Source organism: Orycteropus afer, unplaced genomic scaffold (assembly GCF_000298275.1).
Source record: "Orycteropus afer afer isolate SDZICR_OR568_19922 unplaced genomic scaffold, OryAfe1.0 scaffold00484, whole genome shotgun sequence".
NCBI classification, from domain to species: domain Eukaryota; kingdom Metazoa; phylum Chordata; class Mammalia; order Tubulidentata; family Orycteropodidae; genus Orycteropus; species Orycteropus afer.
In genome coordinates this window covers 1,437,910-1,463,641 of record NW_006922071.1, presented here as the reverse complement: position 1 = coordinate 1,463,641, position 25,732 = coordinate 1,437,910, and positions in this window count along the sequence as shown.

Genomic DNA, 25,732 nt, shown 5'->3' with positions numbered 1-25,732 from the left:
ATGAAGAAAGCAAGAGATCACTAAAAAGATGAGAAAGGAAGAGAAGACCAAAATGGATGACAGAAGAGACTTTGAAACTTGCCCTTGAGTGGAGAGAAGCTAAAGCCAATAGAAGAAATGAGAAGATAAGAGAGCTGAAAGAAGATTTCAAAGAGCAGCTCGAGTAGACAAAACCAATTACTAGAATGAAATGTGCAAAGGCCTGGAGTCTGAAAACCAAAAGGGAAGAACATGCTCAGCATTTCTCAAGCTGAAAGAATTGAAAAAAAATTTAAGCTTCGAGTTGCAATATTGAGAGATTCTTTGGGCAAAATATTGAATGATGCAGGAAACTCAAGAGAAGATGGCAGGAATACACAGAATCACTGTACCAAAAGGAGCTGGTCAATCTTCATCCATTTCAGGAAGTGGCATATGATCTAGAACCAATGGTACTGAAGGAGGAAGTCAAAGCTGCAATGAAAGAATTTTTGAAGAACAAGGATCTGGGAATTGGCGGAATACCCATTGAGATATTTCAACAAAATGATGCCCCATTGGAGGCATTCACTTGGTTATACCAAGAGATTTGGAAGACAGCTACCTGGCCAACTTACTGGAAGAGATCCATATTTGTACCAATTCCAAAGACAGGTGATCCCACAGATTGTGGAAATTATAGAACAATATCATTAATATCGCATGCAAGTAAGATCTTACTGAAGAGAATTCAAAAACATTTGCAGCAGTATATTGACAGAGAACTTCCAGAGGTGCAAGCTGGATTCAGAAGAGGATGAGGAACAAGGTATATCATAGCTGTTGTCAGATGGATCTTGGCTCAAGGCAAGGAATACCAGAAAGATGGTTACTTGTGTTTTATTGCTATGCAAAGGTATTTGATTGTGTGAATCATGACAAATTATGGATAACATTGAAAAGAGTAGGAATTCTCGAACACTTGATTGTGCTCATGAGGAACCTGTACCTTGACTAGGAGGCTGTCGTTTGAATGGAACAAGGGAACACTACATGGTTTAAAATCAGGAAGGGAGTGCATCAGGGTTGTATCCTTTCCCCATACTTATTCAATCTATATGCTGAGCAAATAATCTGAGAAGCTGGACTATATGAAGAGAAACGTGGCATCAGGATTGGAGGAAGAATCATTAACAACCTGAGATACAAAGACGATACAACTTTACTTGCTGAATGTGAGGATGATTTGAGGCACTTACTGATGAAGGTTGAAGAATGCAGTCTGCAGTATGGATTATGTCTCAATATAAAGACAACAAAAATCCTCACAACTGGACCAATGAGCAGCATCACAATAAATGGAGAGAAGATTGAGGTTGTCAAGGAATTCACGTTGCTTGGTTCTACAATCGATGCCAACGGAAGGAGCAGTCAGGACATTAGACGATGTGTAGCATTGGGAAAGTCAACTGCGAAGGAACTGTTTCAAGTGCTGAGGAGCAAGGATATCTCCTTGAGGACTAAGGTGTGCCTGACACAAGCCATGATGTTTCCAATCGCCTCGTATGCATGTGAGAGCTGGACAATGAATAAGGAAGACCGAAGAAGAGTTGATGTTTTTGAGTTGTGGTGCTGGCGAAGAATGCTGAGAGCACCATGGACTGCTAAAAGAGCTAACAGATCTGTCCTGGAGGAAGTGCAGCCAGAATGCTCCTTGGAAGCGAGAATGGCCAGACTTGTCTCACCTATTTTGGTCATGTTGTCAGAAGGGACCATTTTTTTGGAGAAGGATATCATGCTTGGTAGGGTGGAGAGTCGATGAAAGGGAGGGAGGCATTCAACGAGATGGATTGACATGGTAGCTGCGATGATGGGCTCAAGTATAGCAGGGATCATGGATCTGTCGCGGGTTCGGGCAGTGTTTTGCTCTGTTGTGCATGGGGTCGCTATGAGTCGGAAAGACTCGACAGCACCTAACAACAACAACAACAACTCACGTAAACACTGGCAATTCAAACCTTTCCCATGGCCCCACAGAAAAAAAGGACTGGTGGTCTGCTGTCATAAAAATTGTTGTTATTATTTTGGGGTGCTGTAGAGTCCAGGAAAACCCTGTGGAACAGTTCTACTCTATAACACACAGGGTCACCATGAGTCTGAATCAGCAATATGGTAATGATGTTAATTTTTATTTTTTATACAGAATAATATTGGGAGATTGTAACTGCTTATTGCTTTGAAGCTTATTTACTTATACATTGTTTACTTTAACAAGTACCTTTAAAAATAACTCCTTAGAATATTAATTTAAAATAAACCACAGAAATCATCACCATTAAGAAATTATCCAGGGTTTTCCTGCATAACTATCACAATTCCACCCTTTGTCAACCTGGCACCTATGCAGATCTTCACTGGGTGGCATCTGTATAGATCTCTCTCACTAGGTGGCTACAGTCCCCTAGTTCCTCTAAATGGTGACCTCACCCCCTTGGCCTGATGGGCCCCGTTTCTCTCCCTCTTGGGCAAGGCACCCAAACTCCCTCTCTCTTGGGCAGAGGTTGTGGCTCCATCCCACTGGCTCACATGAACGAGCAGCCCCACACTCCAGAACAAAGTTGCTGAAGGTCTGGCTTTTTGAAACCTAGGGGGCTGTGGTGGTTCCATCTCCAAAGGCCATGGTCCTACCCTTTCAGGCTGAGGCAGCTCTGTTTCCATTTCCTTGGTCTCTCCACTTCTGCCGATTAATGCTAAAGACAACCCACTCCACAGAAAATCTTCCTGCCCTGCAAACACTCAGCTTTCTTGCTCCGTGGGCTGGCCAACCTGCTACTCCATTTTAGGCCAGTCTTCTCTACCAATTGATTCCCAAAGGAAATCCACTCCTCCAGGAAGCTGTCTACCCAATGGCACCCAGCTTTCTCCTCCATGGGCTGGTAAGCCTGTTGGTGATTAATGTTGGTCTCTGGGCTCTGCTACTGCTGTCTCTCATGCTGGTCTCTCATCTCTGCTCCTGCTGCCTCTCATGCCAGCCTCTTGGCTCTGCTGCTGCTCTCATGCCGTATGCCAGGGTCTCTCCACTAGGGACTCAGGTCAAGGGCACACTCCATTCCTGTTGCTACATTTTAGGTATCTGCCAGAGCAGCACCCCACTCTCTCAATACCAAAAATTGTTCTGGTTACCTAGCGCCACTCTGACAGGAATATACCACAAATGGCTTTAACAAACCGGAGTTTATTCTCTCGCAGTTTGGAGGCTTTAAGTCCAAGTTCAAAGTGCCAGGCTCTAGGGGCTCGGTGAAAACCCCTCAACCTTGGGCTTCAGCTCTGCCTCTTGCTCCCAGCCCACTGAAGCTAGAGGCATCTCTTCACTCAAGCTGCTACTGGCTGCTGAATCTAACAAGCCTAAGGTCAACAAATAAAATGGCATAGTCCTGATGTTACCAAACCACACAACAGGCCATTAATTTCAATCCATTGTAAGTCCCAAGGTCAGCAGAGCACGGCAGGCTGTTGAATAATGACAAGGCTACATGCAGGGTCCAAGCATGCCATAAGCTAGAGACTATCTCCAAGGCTTCTCCTTATATATAGGAAGCAGACCACATCCCTAGGGCAGCTATTCAGCTGCTTGTGGTAGATCCCATCATGGAGTTGATTGTCAGTTTCCTCATGGGGAATAAATTCCACCAGCTGCCCAGCTACTCAACCAGGCCCAGCCAAGTTAACATACAAATTTAACTATCACAGGAATGTTCTCAGGGTATAGTTTTTCAGTCAGTAGAGTCTCCCCTCTGCTGTGCCCTTAGACATGCCTCTCTGGCCCTTGACATCTCAGTCTTTCCTCTGCCTCTGTGGGCCAGGTAACCCGCTGCTCTGTCTTGTGCCTCTTGGCTCCACTGCTGCTGTCTCTTAGTGGGGCTTTTCTCTCAGATGGACATCTCAGCTGGGTGTCTCTCTCTCAGCAGTGTGTCTCTGTCAGCCAGCAGTCAGATTAGATTCTGCCTGTAAGAGGGCTCAATTTAAGCCTAGAAGAGTGACAAATCCAACCTATCCCAATATCAGAGTTCTACACACCTGAGAGAGAGTGCTTTCCCAGAAGATGACTTTGTGCTGCTCCAACAGAAATACCCTCGGTGGATGACTTTAAAAATGAGGAGTTGTAATTGCATGGTCCCATCAGTAATCTGATAGGAGTTGCAAAGACTGTGGCTAGAAAAAAATACCATGTAATTTGTTACACCCCCACCTCCAATTTTCCTAAATTTCTACTTAGTACATTCCATGTTCAAATTATTTATGGATGGTTTCAGCTGTTTTTTGCCATTTTGTGTCATGCCACAGCAGCAAACAACCTTACTCTGACCTTGTTATTTAGGTCAACTCTACTTTGAGGAGGTAGATTTTCTCCAGTTATATTTGTGTGTCTTCAAAACTGAGATGCTCATGGCTCATCTTCCAGTGTATATCAGACAGTGTTTCATTGCTTTTCAATTTTTTTTCACTTTTTTTTTTTTTGTTGTTAGCATTCAATCCCAGGTCCTTTTTTGTAACTTGTCTTAGTCTAGAAGCTCTGCTGAAACCTGTCCACCAAATGATGACCCTGCTAGTCTCTCAAATTTTGGTGGTACAGCTTCCTGTGTCATAGCAATGCAGAAGCCAACACAGTACAATAAATTGACAGAGAAGTGGTCATTAAGAAAATAGAACTTTTAAATGTCATTGGTGTTAAGTACATTCCTTATCAGAAGGTATTCTTAAACTATGTTGTTGTTGTTATTTGCCGTCGAGTCGGCCCCGACTCATAGCGACCCCTCCTTGGGTGTCCAAGGCAGTATCACTACGGAAGTAGATTGCCCAACCTTCCTTCCGAGGAGTCGCTGGTGGGTTTGAACCGCCAGCCTTCTGGTTAGCAGTGAGATGCCTTAGGCACTGTGCCACCAGAGCTCCTTCTTAAACTATACACACAACTAAATAAATAACACAGAAAATCACAACTTCTCATTATCTCTCAGCTTTGGAAACATGTTAAAAGAAATGTGTTCCTGTTGATGGATGTTTCACACCTATGTATCCTGTATCTTGATATATGACCATTTTGTAAAATAACTGGCTTATGTGAAGGGAAATGTTTGCTCCAGGGGCTCATGATCAGGTTTGTAAAGACTTTGGGTGGCTATTTTGTCTGCTCAAAAGTTTAGGACTAATATCCCTATATAAATTTTTTAAACACTATGTCCTGAATTCTGATGTGTGGAGTAAAACACACCCCTGGTGATTCTCCTGTAATAAATACATCTTCTTAAAAGTTTACACGTTTCCATGGGGTGCTGACACCTCAGAATAAGTCTGTTATTCTTGCTTTTATAACAGTACTGTTGGTGTTGGGCCCAGCATACCTAGAATGATGGCTCTATGTACTCCCTCCTTGTAATTTAAACTATGTTTCTTGCCTGGGGGAGTTGTTTCCCTTTCACTTAAGAAGCAGAGTCTTTCAATCTCTTTGCATTATTTTTGTTGTGATATAACACTCTTAAAACTTCCCCAGCTGACAGCTGTGGCCGGAGGCTGGGATCTGTTGGGAGCAGCATCATGTACTGAAAATAATATCTGTTCATCTGTTTGCTAAAGGACTGCAGTATTTTAGAGGCCTGCAATGGATTTTAAGATCGTAATGCAACAACATAACTTTGGAAAAGCATGTCCATATTCTAAATGAATACTGAGAATTGAAACATATTTCACTATCAATTTGTCATAAAGATTGTTGTTGTTAGTTGCCCTCAAAGTGGCTTGGACTCATGGTGACCTCATATATAACAAAAGGAAACTCTGTCTGGTCCTGTGCCATCTTCCTGGTCATAGGTATGTTTGAGTCCTTTGCTGTGGCCGTTGTGACAATCCTCCACAGATGAAAGAACGTTGTTGATTGTGTCACCACAATTTTAATACAATCCTGGTAGACACACTTACTCAGCATAAAACTGAGCTATGACTTAGTTGAAAACTATATCATAAAGCAGTCTTGTTCCAAAGCCCATAATTTATCTGTTTTCTTATTTTTGTATACCTCTACCAAGATTGAAAATGACCCTGATATTATCAAATTTGTCCCCAGGTGAGTCAAGTATGCTGCCAGATACTCTGATTGACCCAGACCTACATCCTCAATTCACAATCACTGTAAGAAACCTGGCACAGCTAGGAACTATCTTGTTTCCGTCTCTGAAGGATACCTACCTCAGATTACTTGGCCTAAGTCCCTTGCTGGATGGATTTATTGGACTCTTCTAGCAATTTCTGGATTTTCAACCACTACCTAATCCTGTTAGCACACTGGTGTTATCAATTATTGCATTTTATTTTCCAATTCTGCCTAGAATTTTATATCCCTTCCAATTTCCTTGGGGATAGGTGCTATGGATGCTGAATCTCCTGATTTCAAACTAACTGGATTGCACTGAGAGTTCAAGCCCTCTAATTTTTGTAAAAGAGCTAAATAAGAAATGTTGAACACTTCAGAACTGAAATATCTACTCAGTATTGCCAAAAATAATTTAGAATTCAGGTTTTTAAGCTATATGACTTTTGTTGCTATGATTTGAAACCCTTGATGCTTTAATCTTATGCATCCACTCACTAAAGAGTATCTTGGCCCAGTATATATAAGGATGGACTTTAAAAACAGAATACCTAGATTCAAATCCTTCTGACAGGTACTGGGTTGTCAACAACAGCTGAGTCATTTAATTTCTCTGCTCCTCTCTTTCCTTTGTAAAATGAGCATAATAATAGCAGCTCCTTCACAGAACAGTTGTGCTGACACAGAATTTAGAATACTATGAAGGTTGAGCAATCTACTTCTGTAGTGATACTGCCTCGGAAACCCAAGGGGGGTCTCTATGAGTCGGTGCCGACTCAACGGCACGTAACAAAAACAACAACATGTGGCATATAATAGCATTTTAATTAAAATTAGCTATTGTCATTCTCTGAATAATTCACTCACACTATTACTCAATAAATATGAATTGAGAACCAACCATATGTTAGGTGTAATAATAAATTACACCTAACAGATAAATACTGAAGTTGTCAAATATTTCATTTCAATTGAATCCAAAATCAATGCTCATGGAAGCAGCAGTCAAGAATAAATTGATGTATTGCATTGGGCAAATCTGCTGTAAAAGACTTCTTCAAATGGTTAGAAAGCAAAGACAGCATTTTGAGAACAAAGATGCATCTGACCCAAGCCATAGTATTTTCAATGACTTTAAGGGAATGCAAAAGCTAGAGAATGCATAAAGAAGGCCTGAGAAGAATTGATGCCTTTGAATTATGGTGTGGAAGAATATTGAATATACCACGGGCTACCATGAGAATGAACAAATCTGTCTTGAAAAACTTACAGCCAGTTGGCTCCTTAGGAGTGAGGATGGCTAGATTTTGTCTTAGGTACTTTAGACATGCTATCAGCAGACACCAGTCCCTGGAGAAGCACATCATGCTTGATGAAGTGGAGGGTCAATACAAAGAGAAAGATCCTCAGTGAGATGAGTTGACACGGTGGCTGTGACAATGAGCTTGATCACAGCAATGACTGTGAGGAGTGTGGAGGACTGAGCAGTGTTACATTCTGTTGTACATGGGGTTACTGTGACTCAGAATCAATTCGAAGACACTTAACAACAATGACAAAGAAACTTTGACTTCTGCAATATTTGTATTAAAAAATAACAACATCCACTGGAAAAATAAGTCTATGTGAAGGCTCCCAAATCTATGCAACTTTGTAGCTAGAGTCCCCAAAATAGTTATCATCCTAACAAATTTATTAGAAACATATCCTACTAACAAGCATATACCAATGTAAATTTCTTAAAAATATTTTTAAGAAGAAAAGAGTAGGTGATTTGATGGAGGAAATATATGTAGGAATCATATGGATCACATGTCAATACAAAGAAAACAAAGATTGTCACACCTGGTTCAATAAACAATTTCATGATAAACAGAGGAAAGATTGAAGTTGTCAAGGGCTTCATTCTATTTGGATCCACAGTCAACATGAAAGCGTCAGTCAAGAAATCAAAAGACAAAATGCATTGAGAAAATCTGCTGCAAAAGACCCCTTTAAAATGTTACCAAAAAAAGAATAAAAAAAAGCAAAGATGCCACTCTGAAGACTCAGTTGCTCCTGAACCATGCTGTGGCATATTCAGTGGCTTCATGTGGTTTTGAAAGCTGGGTAGTGAATAAAAGAGACCATAACTGATCCATTTGAATTATAGTGTTTCTGAAGAATGTTGACTATGTCCTGGACTGCCAGGAAAAAAAAAAAAATAATAATAATAATTCTCTTCTGGAATAAGGACAGCCAGAATAGCCTTTAGAAGTGAAGAAGGCAAGACCTCATCTCACGTACTCTGGACATGTTATCAGGAGGGATAAGTCTGTAGAGAAGAATATTATGTTTGGTAAAGTAAAGACTCATTGAAAAAGAGGAAGACCCCTAGGAAGATGGGTTGACCTAATGGCTGCAACCATGGACTTAAAAATAGCAATGATTTGGGGGATGACGCAGGCCTGGGGAGAGTTTGTGCTGTTGCAGAGAGATCCAATGTGAGTCAGAACCAACTTGGCAGCACCTAACAAAAACTATGAATATATGTATGACAAGAGATATAAAGAAAATGAAGTTCATAAAAATGAAACACTTTGAATGTCAAGGTTAGCAATTTCAACTTGCAACAGATAATGTCCTCCATGTTTACACAGACTCATATGATCTGACAACCTCAATATACTGGCAACACGATATGACAATAAATGCCAGATATTTGATTCTGAATAACAAGAATAATTCATTTATTATATTAAGTAGAAAAACAGTTTGCACTTTAAACTCTTTTGTCCAAATTAATGTCACCCAATAGAAAATAATCAAAGTCACAAAAGTGAGGTGCATATGTGACTTTGATTTTCAATTAAGCATATTTAAATAATTAGTAAGCTATTGTTGTTGTTGTTATGTGCCGTCGAGTAGGACCCAACTCATAGCGACCCCTCCTTGGGTTTCTGAGGCAGTATCACTATGGAAGTAGATTGCTCCATCTTCCTTCTGAGGAGTAGCTGGTAGATTTGAACGCCAGCCTTCTGGTTAGCAGTCAAGTGCCTTAAGCACTATGCTACCAGAGCTCCCAATTAATAAACTAAGTGAATTAATTTTAGTAATATATTTTCCTTAACCTATACATCTAAAACATCATCATGTTAATGAGTATTGCAAAAACTAATAATGAGATACTTTACATTCTTTTATGTGAAAAGCCTTTGAAATTTGGTATGTAAGTTAAAATTACAACTCATCTCGATTTCAAGTTGCCTAAGTTCAAATAAATAGCTACATATGGCTAGCGGTTGCTTTATTGGACAATGTAGGTGTAAGTGAACTTCTCATAACATTATTTGTCAGAAAGAAATTATGCAATAAAATGTATATAACAATTCTATCCATATGTAGCAGTTGCTCTTTTTCAGACAGTAGGAATACACATCATCTGCTGTTTGATTTCGCCTTTGAATAATGTTCTTCTAGAACACATTCAGACTGTAACTTTTAAAGAAAGCCCATCTCACATCTTACGTCAAACTGATAAAACATGCCAACATTAGTTATTTGAAACTGAATATTTGTTAAGAATTTTTATAATGTGTTATTATATTTGCATATACCTAAATACGGTTCAAAATTACAGCTGACTGGTTGACACAATATCATGGTTTGTAGATATTTAATTAAACATATATGGATTTTTATTTTAGTTCATAAAATCCACTGCCAAACCCACTGCATTGAGTTGATTCTGCTCATAGTGACCCTATAGAACAGGATAAAACCACCACATAGAATTTCCAGGCTGTAAGTCTTCGCAGAAGCAACCTGCCTCATTTTTCTCCCATGGAGTAGCTGGTAGGTTTGAATTGCCAAACTTTTGGTTAGCAGCCTGATGCTTTGACCACTGTACCACCAGAGCTCCTTTTTCAGTTTGTATGTATTCAAAATATAAAATATATCATCTGACATCAAGTATTTCTAACCTTTGAAAATCGTATAGGTTCTGTGCCTCCTCTATCAAATGCATACACTCTCCCTGCCTTGGGTCCATTTTACCCTTTCCTGCATGCAAGACACATTTGCTGTTGTCAGGGAGTCACCCCTGACTGATAGTGAGCCCATATGCTTCAGAGTAGAATCAGCCCATAGACTTTTCTTGGCTATAACCTTTTATGGAATCAGATCACCTGGCCTTTCTTCTGTGAAGCCACTAGTGGGTTTGAGCCACCAAACTGTAGCTTAGCAGCAGATGATAAACTTCCTGTGCCACCCAAGTTCCTCAAAGACATGGGGATAATCATATTCCTTTAGTTTTCAGATTCTTGTAACCTACAGCAGACTAATATATGTTTTCTTCACTTTACCATCAAAATCTTCTGTTTGTGTTTTTTTTACATGATTGGTATAATTTAATCATTTATGTATTTGTCTGTCTCATCAATCAGACTGATTTAGGAGATACAGGACCCCTTTCTCCTTTCTTACCTAATATGTAACAAAGGATCTAAGGCACTATAGACTCTCAGCAAAATATTAGATTCATAAATGAACTAACGCTTGTTATAAGGAAAAGTACCAAGCTTATTTTATTTAAATACAGAGTAGAAGTTGTTTCATTATATTTTTGTTGTTGTTGTTGCTTTGGGCTGTTGAGTCGGACCCAACACATAGCAACCCCTCCCTTGGGTTTCCGAGGCAGTATCACTACGGAAGTAGATTGTCCAACCTTCCTTCTGAGGAGTGGCTGGTGGGTTAGAACTGTCAACCTCCTGGTTAGCAGTCAAGTGCCTTAGACACTATGCTACCAGAACTTCTTTTTTTTACTTTTCAAATATATATAATTTGTAGATGCAATAAAATCACATATATGAATGGTTAGGTTTTTTCACCTTGTGTAATTTTGTGTTCAACTTTATATAGTTATTTCCATGTCTTATAACCAGAAGAAATGTTATGTAAATTTTCTACAGATGATCTGGCCATTTGGTACATAATCCAGTGCATATAAGCTTGATGGTGATGATAATAAAAACAGTTTTCTTGAAACTGGTATTTTTAAGTTACCTGTTTTTCTTTTTTTTTTTTTTTTTTTTTATGGTGCTTGTAGCATTCTAGATAGCATTCTATAAAAATAAGAAGACATTTGCTAGAATTCCTATCTATATATTTGTTAAGAACTATTAAATATATTTTAGGCAATAACATGGTGAACAAAAAAGGAAAAAGGTGGGAGGGGCAAACAAAAAGCTCACTAGAATATTGTTTTTGTCCTTATGTAAGGGACAGATTTGGTGCCCACTATTTATTAAATAGGGAGCTCTGGTGATGTACTGGTGAAGCCCTTGGCTGCTAACTGAGAAGTTGGTGGTTCAAACCCACCCAGTTGCTCCATGGGAGACTGACCTGGAATCTGTTTCCATAAAGATTACTGCCTAGAAAACCTACTGGGATTGCTGTATTCTGTGACACAGGGCTTCTTCGAGTTGGAAATTGACTCAATGGCACCTAACAACACCATTATTAAATGGTATTTGGAAATACATTAATGCATTAAAAGATGTAAGATTTTTATTTTAGCGATGTGCTTCATAACAAATACACATACACACAAAAGACTGAAACTAATAGCAATATTGAATTGTTGTTGTTGTTGTTATATGCTGTTGAGTTGGACCCAACTCATAGCAACCCCTCCTTGGGTTTCTGAGGAAGTATCACTACAGAAGTAGATTACCCAACCTTCCTTCCGAGGAGTGGCTGGTGGGTTTGAACCACCAGCCTTCTGGTTAGCAGTCAAGTGCCTTAGGCACTACGCTACCAGAGCTCCTAAATTAGAATTATCCAGGCCAAAATTATAATAGTGATGAAGTTCATTTTAAATACTATGGTATGTATGTTATACTTAAAAAGATTATTAAATGATATATGATAGCTTATGTTCATCATACATTTTTTTGTTTAATTATAACTATTTTTTTTCAGTCTCTAAACAACCTAGGTAATTCATCCAAGTTAACAGATTGAATGAACAGCAGTGATTTTTTTTAACCAATATAATTCTCTTAAAAGTGTTCCCTCTGTTTCTTTAAATGCTGGCAGATATAATGAAACTTTGGATGAACATCATCATGTAATTTTATTAATTTAATGTATCTTTGTAAATCTATTTTATAGGTCTCTTTAGATGGAATATGACACAGCAGAGGTCTTTTCATCAAAAGGATTAATGCCTGCATTATCATTTCTGCAATAAAAGAAGAAGCTAAGTGGTGGAGGCCACAGATATCTCAGACCTGGATTCCATAATTTTACACTAAGTTCTGGAGTTTTTATTGCTCTGCTGTAGGAAAGCCTTTGCCAATGCTTACAAGGAACTGTTTATCCCTGCTTCTCTGGGTCCTGTTTGATGGAGGTCTCCTAATACCACTCCAACCACAGCCACAACAGACTTTTGCCACAGAACCAAGAGAAAATGTTATCCACCTGCCAGGACGACGGTCTCATTTCCAACGAGTTAAACGTGGCTGGGTATGGAATCAATTTTTTGTGCTGGAAGAATACATGGGCTCTGAACCTCAGTACGTGGGAAAGGTAATGACATGTTTCTTTTGACAACCAGTTGATAGCGAGGGGGAATATGCATTGTATAGTGTGTATGGATGTTTTACACAGGAGTTGAACAAACCAGTGACTAGAACACTGGAATTGCACTCCAAGAGACCTGATTTATCTTCTTGACTCAGTGGCCCGGCTAAGCTTTGGAATACCTCTTACTTCATATTTGTTTCAATTTCTCCTTCACTATTTTAGGGAAAATAGGGTATATTTTGCTCCTATCTATGACATTCTTTAAGGAACCCTTGTGGTATAGGGGATAAGGCATTTGTCTGCTAACCAGGTCAGTGGTTCAAACCCAACAGCAACTCTGTGGAAGAAAGATGGGATAATCTACTTCTGTAAAGGTTTACAGCCTTAGAAACCCAATGCGGCTCACTGTAAGTCAGAAACAACTCGAAGGCAGTGAGTTTTTTTTTTTTTTTTTTTATGTTGGAATTATGAAACAAGAGACACACAAAAAGTCACCATAAATAAATATTGGAAACTAATGCTGGTGTCCTTGAAGGAATGAGGCTGTCTCCAACACACCATTAAAAACATTACATACCATTTGGATGGGGTTCTGAGATATATGGTTTGGCTTCTTTATGTTGTATAAATAATTTCTTTATTAAATGTTTGCAAGCTGTTTTTGAAGCTATTCATGGCCAAAGTAATAAATGTTGGAAGCAAAATGCATATGTGTTAATTTCTAGCACAGCAAACGATATTTATATCTAATCACAAGTTTGGGAGATTTTTTTTTTTTTCCACGAAATAGTTGATGACTGTCTGTTTCAGCACACTGCATTTTTCCATACATAAAGATTTTGACTTACGTGTGGAATAAATAAAATATATCCACTCCATTAAGAAAAACTTTCCTTCGAATTAATTTTATTTGAGTTTTTAACATTTTTCTTTAATTTCCAAAATATTTTGACATGGATTTTAATGAAAACATACATACTTGGAGAGAGTTTCAAAAACACACACACACACACACACACAAAAAAAAAAAAGTGGGGAAAAAAACATAGGAAGAGGAGTATTAGGAAGCTAGGATGGAAGATTATGACTCTTAGCTATTAAAGTCCTCAGAGGTTTCTGACAGCCTATGCTAAAAAGAGTATTATGAGCCTTATGATTCAAGTATTAAGTCAAAGGAATCATTTTCATTTAAGGTCTAAATAATTTGCATTACACTTTTTGAAAGTCAGATTATGAAACTTTATTTAAGAGGTATCAAATAATACCATGGAGAATCTCTTCAGTCCCAGCTCTGGTGAAAATCATCACATAGGGAGGGAACAACGGGGAAACACTTTTTGATTGGGTACCTATCTATATAATCAGCTCTGGTGGTGCAGTGCCTGAGGTATTTGACTGCTAACCAGAAGGTTGGCATTTCAAACCCACTAGCCACTCTGTGGAAGGAAGATAGGCAATCTATTTCCATAAAGATTTACCACTTCTCTATACCATTTGTCTTGAATACCAAAACTCTACCCTTATATTAAATCACATTATAAAATACAAGTATACTCATGGTACATAAAATAATCTCACTATAGAAAGTTTAGTGCAAGTATATTGGGGGACCATGTAAACAGAAGATATGTGAAATAACACCCCTAATTCAGTAACTGAGGTCTCCTGGCCACAACTCTCATTAAGCTTTGGTATTTTGGAGTAAGCTTCCTTGAAATTTTCCAAATCACTTATTGGGCCAAGGACTAACTGTGGGCAGCATTGCTTTCTTGGTGAGGTATCGCAGGGTGTACTAGAACTACTTAATTCCTAATATTTCTTTCTTTCCTTTTGGACTCTGACCTGCTCAGTCTGAGTTGATCAGATGTCTCATGGATTTCTGGAGCTAGTAACTACAGGGTGGGCTTCATGGTTGGCCCTTCGTTCCTAGCAAACAACATATCATGGCAAGTAAATTTTTCCTACTTATTAGTTCTTTGTTTCATTTGAAGAATAGCTAGAAATTCGGCTAGCAAAATGGTACTCACAGGCTGATTTTGGTTCAGTCAAATATTGTATATAGATACTCATTGTCCTCGAGTCGGATCCAAATCATAGCAACCCCTCCCTGGGTTTCCAAGGCGATATCACTAGGGAAGTAGATTGCCCAACTTTCCTTCCGAGGAGTGGCTAGTGGGTTTGAACCTCCAGCCTTCTGGTTAGCAGTCAAATGCCTAAGGCACTACACCATCAGAGAATAACTCTAAAATGCTGACTCATGATTATCTCATATCTTATGATGGAAGCTGGACCTTACATTGAAGTTCCTGGAAAATGCCTATGGAGAAGATAATCTTTGTTATTATTATTATTTATATATTTATTTATTTTTTATTGAAACAGATCTATAGGCTTTAGTTGCCAGAACTTTGGGTGATAAATTTGATGTTTTGTTTAAAATATATGTGGAACTGACTTTAATTCAATCCTAGAAGTGTTTTACCTTTCAATAGAGGCAAGCAAAATGGCTATATGTAATTGCTTGTACAAGTTCTTGTTTGATGTTCCAGAATGCCACTTTTGTAAATGCTATGACATTATGGAATGCCTCTAATTCATTTAAAACATCAGCTAATGTTTATTGTTGTTTTTTTGTGGTACTTAAGGTTATGTGTCAACTTGGCTGGGCCAGGGTTTTAGTAGCTGAGCAGATGGATGTAGTCATTCATCATGATGAGACTGGTAATCAACTCCATGGTATAATCTACTACAGAGGCTGAGTAGCTGGCTTAAGGATATGGTCCACTTCCAGTATATAGTGATGTTTTGGGAAGGATCTCAGCAAGTTTTGGCATGCTTGAATCACACATGTAGCCGAGCCATTGTTCAGCAGCCTGCCATGTTTCCTGTCAATCTGAGGACTGTCTCTGGATTGAAATAGTGTCCTCAAGTGTTTTTTGGTAATCTTGGGACTGTGCCTTGGGTTTGTCAGCCTCAGCAGTCAGCGACTGCCTGAGTGAAGAGATGCCTCCTACTCCAATGGGCGAGAGCAGAAGGCAGAGCTGAAGCCCAAGGTCAAGAGGCTTTCACCCAATCCTTAGAGCTGGCATTGTGAACCTAGATTTCTAGCCTGCTAAACTATTAGAGAACAAATCCCTGTTTGTTTATAGACACTCATTTGTGGTACTTTGTGTTAGAGCGTATTAGATAACTGAAACATTGTTGTGGGAGGCCATCAGTTCTGGTGCTTAGTGACCCTATGAACAACAAAACGAAACACTGCCCAGTTCTGTACTATCCACACAATTATTGTTATGTTAATATTGATAAACATGTTTTAAAAGAGGTAGGTATAAGATGATCTAACCTATTATTAATTTAAATAATATTGTTTTCAAAAATATATGGCTTCACATTCATATGGTTCTCACACAATGTATATTTCTAGTGTAAATGAAACAATGGTTAAAATATTTTCTTTCCAAATAGAAATTGATTAAAATTTAATTAACTCCATTTTATGCTTTTAGATTTGGTGCTAGGAATATAATATGGAGGCCAATTCAAACTATTATATGTATGTGTATAAATAGATATTAAAAAAATGTACATCCCTGCTTTTTCAAGAACTGCTTTGAGATGGCTCAGAGAAAAGCTAAGTATTATAAATAATATAGAACTGAAGACTCAGGGTAATGGAAAAGGAAAAATTCCAAGTTCAGTAGTTAACAGAGTTATTACAACTGAGCTTCAAATTTCATTTTTTGTGTCTTAGCAGCAAGAGCATGCACAGAAATCATTAATTTGCATATTTCACACTATTAGATACTCCACTAATTTATATTTAAAAAATGATTTCCTCCCTTGAAATCCAGAAGAATGTCCTCATATAGAAATTTATATAAGAGGCCCTAAGTGACTTAGTGGGTACTAGCAGTAATAAACTTTATGCTTAAAGGAATAAATGCCAATAAAACCAAACCAAACTCACTGCCATCAAGTCAGATCCGATGTAGATTGACCCCTCCTTGGGTTTTCAAGGCAATATCTCTATAGAAGTAGATTGTCCCACCTTCCTTCCGAGGAGTGGCTGGTGAGTTTGAACTGCCACCCTTCTGATTAGCATCAAATGCCTTAGGCACTACACCACTGGGGCTCAGATGCTAATATTGACACTCATTCAAGAAAGGCTACACTGTTGTATTGCCTATAATTAGCATTACTTTTGCCAAAGGTGCAGGGAGGCCACATCTTCTGACCTCCTCTAACCCTAGACGGTTAGAAGACAGAATCACCATCAACAGCCAAGGCCTATTCCTTGCAAGGACAGACATGCTGCCTCCCTCCAGCACATTCACAAACCTCAACACCAAGTGTTCCTGCACAGCACCCACCACCTCCCTGCTGGGTTCAATAATTTACTGCAGTGGCCACACAAAACTCACAGATTATGGAGTTTATTAGGGAAGTAACAGGCTACAATTCAAGTTCAGGCACACACGCAGTCTTTCTCAGCACACTGTCTCTCTCAGTCTCTCTCCCAGCAGTGTATGTCTCTTGCATCTCTCTCAGCAATGTGTGTCTCTTGTGTCTCTCTCTTGGCAACTTGTGTCTCTCACATCTCTCTCAGCAAGTGCATGTCTCTCAGGAGTGCATTTCTCTCAGCAGCACATCTTTCTCAGCCAGCAGTCAGAGAGACTCCTGCCTCTAAGAGGGCTTCTTTTGAGCCTGGCAGAGTGACCACTAACCAATCCTGACATCAGAATTCTGTACATCTGAGAGAGAGCGAACTTCCCAGAAAATTACTTTGTGCTGCTCCCAAAAGCAATACCCCAGGTGGATAACTTTAACAATCAGGAGCTACTTAGTTGCTCACAGAAAATTCCACCATGGAATTGACAAAGACTTATGGCTAGAAAAGCTGTAGTATGTAATTTACTACATTGCAACTTTATTTTATACAAAAAAATCACAAGAGCTGAAGCCAATGCTTTCCCTAAATAGATGTTTTTGGATTTACTACAAAACATGAATAAACACAGGTTTCACACTGCCAAGTTAGACAGAAATTAATTTTATCTGCATTTTTTTTTTTAAATTCAGATGTTAGCAATTGCTCAACATAGTCCTCAAAATCTTACATTATCACACACACACACACACACATGAGACTGAACATGCATATATACATATGCACACAAACACACAGTATATTGGCTTCATATACATGTGTGTGTGAGTGTGTGTGTGTATGTGTGTAAAACTGAGTCCATACATCTGTAAAGCATGTCATAGCCTCAAAACTATGTATCAAGAAAATGCTGTCAATTTTATTGTCAAAGAACAGTTGTCATTTCAGATGATCTTAGCAATAATTCTTAAATATAAATTATTTAAAAGAACAAAAAGATGAAATGTTGGAACATATAAACCCAAAGCTCAGAGATATCCATTATTCAACATATTGTTGCTTGAGAATATGTTATAAGTTAAGATGGTACACCCACTCCTCTCTTGACATGATTAGTTTGCAAAGACCTAATGTGCGAATCATTATGAAAATTCAATATTAGGCAAAAATGGAGTATGACCCATCACATCACAAAATGGAGGATGACCTCATCATCACATAACTGTTACATCATTTACATTATGGCCAAACTACATCATTACATAATGGCCAAACGGCTGAGAATTATGGCCTGGAAATACATAACCTTACACACAACAGCCAGCATTAGTCTGTTCTCACATTTTACTGTCAGACATATGTCAATTCACAAAATAGTCAGATAGTAGATTTTTCGCTCTTGTTGTAAATGCAAAATGACAACAAGAGAGTCAATAAGTGAGGAGTAGGTGTACTAAGCTTTTGCAAGATGAATATAATTATTTGATTCCAATCGTAATAGCTAAGCTTTATTGAAGTCTTCCTTTGGATATTATTTTAATTAATTCACATACATAAACTTTTAAATTTCAAAGCAGAAGTAGGGGGGTTATTTGTCGTCTTACTTAACAAACCATAAAACCGAGAAACAGAGAAATTAACTGAATTTGATGATGAAAAAGCTAATAAGTAAATGCTAGAGCTATGATTTTAAACTAGATAGTGTAGCAATGATGGTTCCCGGGAGGCACAAGTATTTTCACTTGGCTACTAATTGAAGGCTGTGGCTTGAATCCGTTCAGTGGCACTGTGGGAGAAAAGCTTAGTGATCTACTTCCATAAAATTACCGCAGTCAAAAACCTATGGATTGTAGTTCTATTCTGACACCCATGGGCTCACCATCAGTCGGAATCAATTCAAAGGCAATAGATTGGCTTGTTTGTTTTTTGATAGTCTAGCCTTGGCAAGAGGAACCATCAAGAGTTATGATCTTATGAGACTCTTAAGATGTAACAATAATTTCAGTACTTTCAAAATACTGCAAAAGAGGCACTGTTAAGGTCTAAGATTGACTATGCCCCAAGATGGAGGAATTCAAGAAAGGCTTTGCCATTGAGGAAATAGCTGAGGAGAATGTTGAAGGATGATTTTATTTTTCCAGAAGAGATAGTCTAAGAAAAATAATTATGAGCACTGATGCTTGCATGTACAAGATGAGCCTAGGTATTTAGAATACAAAATAGATGGAAAGTGTAAAGCAAACTGTGGAGAGCAGATAAATAAAGAAAATGTGGAATTCAGATATCCAGGACAATTGTATTTGTTTCTAAAGGTATCACACGAAAGTGCCTTGATTTGGGGTTAATATGAACTTAACCATGTCAAAGATAGTTTCGAGGCAAGGAGACAAGCATAAGCATGAGCAAATTTAGGAGAAGTTTACAAAATATGTGCCTAGGAATTAATAAAGGGAGTGGGATACTGAAGTTGAAGATCTGAAAATATGAGAGATAATAAAAGACTTCAAGATACATTGGTAGTTCAATTATAAAAAATAAAACAGATTAGAGACATAATGTCCATGTAAAATCTACAGAACTTAGTGCATAATTGCTTGTAGAGTTTAAAAGACAGGAAGAAGTAAAATGTAGCACTGATATTACTAACTTCTGTTTCCCTATTCTCTTGTACTGTTTTGGAGTGAGAGTGAAAAATCAAGTGATCAGTGTTATACATTATATATTCATACTGACTTAGAATTATCCAGGTGAAATATCTCATTTACATTAGTACATTAATCTAGACTTCAGAAAAATGAACTATGATAGATCAGCAGATATAAGTAATCTTCATACAGATGATAATTAAAATCATATCTGCTTCTGTGGAGATACCACCTTGGAAACCCAAGGAGGGATCACTATGAATCAGATCCGACTCATGGTAGTGAGTTTTTTTTTTTTTTAAACAGGTAAAACTGTAGGAAAATTTACAGAGAGAGTAAACGAACACTGATTTCTTAGTTCAAAGTAAATGAAAGATTCACTCAGCCAAATTAGAGATAAAATATAAGCATTACCTTGTGTCATGGTAGATAAACCAAGAGAAAGTTTTAAGCATAAGTAATGACATATAGTGTTGAACACTATAGGTCAAATTAAATAATGACTGGAAAGCCTTCATTGATTTTAGCAATTAGTGTGCCAGAATGTGACCTTTGTCAAAATGGTTTTAATGGTGCATTAGGGTACAAGAAGAACATATACATAATAGAGCTGAATGATCTGTCTAAAAGAGAATATCTACTTAAAGAAAGGAGAAAAGAATGAGTACAGCCAGCGGGCACTATTTCAAAAGTGTAGGAGTAGGTGAACAAGATTGAGGTATGCCCTGTCAGTATACTCATTTTGATCTAATAGCTACAAAGGACTTAATCAGTGGCTGATAAAGAGCAAGATGGCTGGGTGGTCTGCTAGAACAAAGAAGTACTTGTTTACTCTTAAGACTCAAGGGCAGTGATTGTTAAAAGATTTTCAGATGATAGTGCCAATCAGCAATGATTTTCTTTACCCACAAATCAAAAGTCCAAGGAAAAGAGGAGAAAAATAAAGTATATGATTGGATGGATTCCACATTAGAAATATACATGACTAGTAGGATGGAACAGAAAGAAGGGTGCCTGGCTAATGAAAATGTCAAGAAAAGCCAGGGTGGAACTACAAACACTAAAGCTGCAAATACACTCGTAAATGCAGTATATGATTTTATACATATATGATGTTATATATATATGAAAGTCAAGGCAGTGAGGATAGAAAGATTGTAATCATATATAATATGTAGAATTTGTTTAGAAGTAGTAACACAGAAGAAAGAATAGTAGGATAGTGTTCATAAAATAACTACAATGGCATTGCAAAAATGAATGGTATCTTTGAAGGTATATTAAATTAACAGATTATTAGGGTGACATTTTGGAACGAATATGCCACAAAATTATACTACCATATTGAAAGGATAGTTTTCACAGCTCAAATTTTTTTTTTTTTTTTTGATTCTTAAACAAGGTAGCTTTTGAAAAGCACATATTCTAGTTCCATTGGTCAATTTACTCCCATAGTGTGAATGTTAAATGTCACAGTGATTCCTTTTCATGTGAGATATAATGTTCATGACACTAACTCAATCTTAATAGAAGCCTGTCACAAGTTCTATAAGCTATATTCCTGCCATTTGGACATCATAATTTTGAGTTGATGGGTATGGAAATATTTACATGTCATTAAAATATTTACATCTCATTTAAAAATGCAGAGAAAAGGAAACTTTGGCATTGCTTGGTTATTTGAAATCTTATACACTCTGTGTGATCCCACAGAACGTGGAAATTATTGAACAATATCATTAATATCTCAAGCAAGTAAATCTTACTGAAGACAATTCAAAAGTGGTTGCAGCAATATATTGACAGAGAATTTCCAGAAATACAAGCTGGATACAGAAGAGGATGTGGAATGAGGAATATCATTGATAATGTCAGATGGATCTTAGCTGAAAGAAAATAATACCAGAAAGATGTTTTCTTTTGTTTCATTGACTATGCAAAAGCATTCAATTGTGTGGATCATAATAAATTGTGGATAAATATTAAGAATTCCAGAAAACTTGATTGTACCCATGAGGAGCCTATACATAGATCAGGAAGCTGTCATTCCAACAGAACAAGGAGATATTGTATGGTTCAAAATCTAGAAGGGAGTGTGTCAAGGTTGTATCTTTTTATCATAATTATTAAACTTGTATGCAGAGCAAATAATCCAAGAAGCTGGATAATATGAAGAAGAACATGGCATCAGAACTGGTGGAAGACTAATTAACCACCTGCAGTAGGCAGATGACACAACTTTGCTTGCTGAAAGTGAGGACGACGTGAAGTACTTACTGATGAAGGTTAAAGACTACTGTCTGCAGTATGGATTACACCTCAATATAAAGAATATGAATCCTCACAACTGTTCCAATAAACAGCTTCACCGTGAATGGAGAAAAGATTGAAGTTGTCAAGGATTTCATATTACTTAGTTCTACAATCAACACCAAAGGAAGCAGCAATCAAGATATCAGACAATGTATCACGTTGGGCAAATCTGTTGCAAAAAACTTCTTTCAAGTTCTGAAGAGCAAAGATGTCTCCTTGAAGATTAAGGTGCACCTAATCCAAGCCATGGTATTTTCAATCGCCTCTTATGCGTGTGACAGCAGGACAATGAATAAGGAAGATGGAAGAAGAGTTGATGCTTCTGAGTTGTGGTGCTGGCGAAGAATGCTAAGAGGACCATGGTTTGCTAAAAGGACTAACAAATCTGTCCTGGGAGAAGTTCAGCTGCAATGCTCCTTGGAAGCAAGAATGGCCAGACTTACCTACTTTGGTCATGTTGTCAGAAGGAACCATTCCCTGGAGAAGGATATCATGCTTGGTAAAGTGGTGGGTCAATGAAGAAGGGGAAGGTCCTCAACAAGATGGATAGACACAGTGGCTGCAATGATGGGCTCAGATATAACAAGTATTGTGAGGCTGGAACAAGACTGGGAAGTATTTCGTTGTGATCAATCCATGGGGAATTGTCTCTCAACATTATATAATATAATCATATGTGTGCTTACCAAAATACAATCCTATAATTTAGTGATTTAGTAAATCTGGAAAACATTCAAACACCTTCTTTTGACAGATAACTGAACTGCTAAGTTATAGTGAAAAGACAGTGCTTCTCTCTCTCATTCGCTTCCTCTCTCTCTCTAGAGCTTCCTTTCAATGGTACATATGTCTGTGTGCACACACAACCACAACATATAATCCCACAATTTCAAAACTCCTATATTTTAAATCTTAGAACTATAAATATCATTTTTGTATTCAGAATTATAAATATCAAGGGGGGGTCGATATTAATATATGAGGAAATGTCCTAAGTCATCTCCGGGGGTTCTCTTCTTCTTGGCTCTCACTGATACTGATCCCTCACTGATACTGATTTCCACAAATTAACCAACTTCTCATTAATATAACATTTGTGGTAGCTATACTTGTTTTCCTTATCTAAGTGACAGAGTTCACTTATCTTGTAAACACTGAACATAAATAATTATTGTTTACTTTTCCACAATTGTACTGACAGTATCATTCCTTGATTTAACAATGTAAAAATTACTCTTTACATCACAAGGGTTGATTTAGTATAATAATGAATTATTTCATATATAATTAAAGTTATGGTTATTTTACTTATAATTTGTAGCTATAGGATTTTGAAATAACCTGAGAGAGTTTGGGGAAAAAAAATTAAAGGTTTTTGTGTTTTCAGCCATCTCTGGTGGCGTAATTCCTAAGGCATTTGACTGCTAACCAGAAATCTGGCAGTTCAAACCCACCAGCCATTTCTCAGGAGAAAGACTGGGCAACTCACTTCCGTACTGATACTGCCTCAGAAAGAAACCCAGGGAGGGGTCGCTATGAGTTGGAATCAACTCAAAGGCAGTGAGTTTGTTTATTTGTTTGTTTGATCCCAAAGAATATGAGATTATAATCAAAATATTGTGTTCAAAGTGATGGATGTTTAAAATAGTGCAATGGTAGTTGTAAAATAAATTCTGAGCTTAGTAGACATATAAAGTGAACCATTAATTGGTAGCATTATAAAGATGGAATTGCCTAAAGGCATTTGACTGCTAACCAGAAGGCTGGAAGTTCAAACCCATAAGCCAGTCCTCTGAAGGAAGGTTAGGCAATCTACTTCCCGTAGTGATACTGCTTCAGAAACCCAAGGAGGGTTCTCTGTGAGTTCAGTCTGACTCCATAGCACATAACAACAACAACAATAATAAATGTAAAACTTAAGGTTTTCACTGGCCAATTATTTGAGAAGTGAATGGCAATTCACCAAATGTAAATCTTGTCAGCTACTTTTGCAAATAGGTTTTTAAGAGGAACTTTTGAATCAGTCCTGAAGAACCAGTGTTACATTTTTTAAACAACCAAATAAAACAAAACAACAGAGAAACTGAACTTTGAAAGTAAAGCCAGGGTCCCAAATATAAAATGAGAAATAATTGGTTAAAAGCACAACCCTTCCAGACATTTTTCCCTTGAATAAAAGCATTTTGAACATCAAACAAACAAACAAACAAAAAATATTAAGAATATCTTTCTTATCCACTAAATGATTGTGAACAGTAAATTTCTGAAAATCCCTTCTTCGCTGTCCACAAATAGAATACTGAGTGTTTTCTTCATGCCTACACTCATAGTACCGAAGAAAGAACACACAAAAGCTAGGAGTGGTTTAAACTCTATCCAATGATCAGACAAACATTGTTTTATTTAAAAGGTCAGAATTGTGCAGCCAATGTCAAAGCCTAGTTTGTAACAAGAGTTGAAGTTATAAATGGGATGAAAGATTAAAGAGTAATGTAAAATCTGTAGAGGAAAAAAAAAATTATATTATTGTGATTTTATTTTATTTCATTTTGCTGAAATTGGAAAGACAATCTTAAACTGAAATATTGATAAGGGAAAATTCACAGACAAAATGGAGACTATTCTAAAAGTGAAAAAAAAAAAAAAAAAAAACAGTAAATATTTGTCCATAAAAATACACTAGAGCTCAAAAAGATAGTGCTATTATAGACTTTCCAAAGGTCTTAAAGGCATTTTCCAGTGTTAATAAATTATTGCAAGGGCACAATTTTATCATGAATCTCTGTATCCTTTTGTTCCCTAGAGGACAATGATGTATTTGACAATTTCACTGCTCTTAAACAAATGGAACTTCATCAAGTGCCCATTAGACATCTATGTGTTTACACTTAATCTTTGGCTTTCATGGATCATGAGGCAATTGGGCTCCATTTCTGTGCTTTGAGGGTGGGAGTAGTGGAAATAAGGAGAGGACGGGAGAAAACAAATCTCTCCTCCCAGTCTGCCTGTGTCGGAAGAGCCCAGTGCCTTGAGTCAACTCTACTCCCATACTGAGTTGATGTCAATCATTTTCCATGGAGGGAGAAGGATCCTGATACTGAGTTTTATCACAGAATCATAATGACACATTCTTTTCCCTACAGATAACAAGGGTGTTAGCATCCTAGGACTAAATAGCTGCTCCTGCTGTTACTATTATTAATTTCAAGGTAAGGGAATTATAAATACATAGAAAATAAAGGAAATTTTAAACATTAATGGTAGCCTTCCAAATATACATTACGTTTGGGGTTAGAAAACTTTACCTTTCATACTAAATTCAGCCTGCTACCTATTGTAAATAAAGTTTTATCAGGACACAGTTATACCTATTTGTTCATATATTGTCTGTGGCTACTTTTACACTGCAGTGATACATGTGAGTAGATGAAACGGAAAATTTGCTGCCCACTTAACCTAAAATATGTATCTAGACTTAGGCCTTTTATTCATCAAAACTTCTCTTCAGTTCCATCTGGGCCCGGAGGATTTGGTTTGTTAGGAGTAAGGGCTTATTGCCAGAAATGGGCTTCCATCTGGGAAAAAAGCGACAGGGTCCAGTGAAAAAATGTGGACTGCTTTGCTGCTCAAACAATGTTATTACCTCAATATCCTTATTTACAAAATAGTGATGATTTGAAAAAAAAATACATACATACATACATATATATATATATA